At 53.0% G+C, this 1046-nt stretch overlaps 1 non-coding gene across 1 annotated transcript; it reads left to right on the top strand.

The window, feature by feature from the left end:
• The first annotated feature begins 445 nt into the window (after positions 1–445).
• Positions 446–528, top strand: TRNAL-UAA (transfer RNA leucine (anticodon UAA)). The gene has a single exon. It is a non-coding gene; the product is annotated as a tRNA-Leu (tRNA).
• Positions 529–1046: the final 518 nt, after the last annotated feature.

Raw genomic sequence — 1046 nt, 5'->3', positions numbered from 1 at the left:
TCCCTCTGGACACCAGCAGGGTCAGGATGACAACCTCCAGAGATATCTGTGCTCCTGGAACAGTGGCCTGGCATGGCACATGGGCTCCATTCTGTTCTCCGTGGCCCATGAGAACTGTTGACTCCCAGTTTGGCTAGGGTGGACAAACTGGGGCTGAGCCAGATGCTGCTTGGTAATGGAGCACCAGGAGGGAAAAACTGAGATTTTGGAAAATTCATGGGATTAGTAAACGGTTTTTTTTGTGTGTGTGTGATATAAGTAAAGGGAGTAAGGCAGCTTTCTTGCTGTGCTGTGCCAGAAGATTTGCTGGGGATCTTAAAGGAAGCAGTGAGAAGGGGAAATGTTGCTGGGCCTGGGAAGAGGCTTGGGCTGGGATTTTGGTGGCTTGGTGAGCCGAGCGTCCTTAAGGGGAGGACCGGGATGGCCAGGGGTCAGCAGGCAGCCCACCAGGATGGCCGAGTGGTGAAGGCGTTGGACTTAAGATCCAATGGGCGCATGCCCGCGTGGGTTCGAACCCCACTTCTGGTAGGAGTCTCCTTTTTCCATCAGGCTACAAACCCCATCCTGGTTTTTAGAGCAGCTACTTGGAGCAGGGACGGGAGCTGTCAGCCAAGATATTGTGGGGGCCAGGACCATTGGACACCCCAGCGTGAGCACTCTGATGAGACTGAGTGACTTTATTATCCAGGCTGGATGTGGGAGAGATGTGAGCAAAGCCCTCTAGCACAAAGTTACAACTCTTATCCTCTGTGTACGGAGCGTTGGGATCGCTGTGGGCTTGAATCCCACATGCCACCAAAACGGAGACTTGTTTTTCCCAAGACAGAAGCAGAAAAGCCTGACTATCCTGAGGAAGACAAAAAAAGAGGTCGAGCTTTAAGCAGCTCAAGCCAGCAGGAACACGTGTGAAGAAGTGGGTTTGGGGTTTGAGATTCATGCTGGATTCTCTTGCCAGCTCTGACCTGTGACCCCAGGCCCGAGTCTTGGCACCGTTTGGCCTTCTCTGGAGAGATCTAGCAGTGTCAGCAGTCCCTGGAAGAGGTCTA

This window comes from Cyrtonyx montezumae, unplaced genomic scaffold, assembly GCF_038088225.1.
Source record: "Cyrtonyx montezumae isolate F1298 unplaced genomic scaffold, pur_monq_1.0 scaffold_6, whole genome shotgun sequence".
NCBI classification, from domain to species: Eukaryota; Metazoa; Chordata; class Aves; order Galliformes; family Odontophoridae; genus Cyrtonyx; species Cyrtonyx montezumae.
This window is presented reverse-complemented; position numbering and strand designations above follow the sequence as displayed.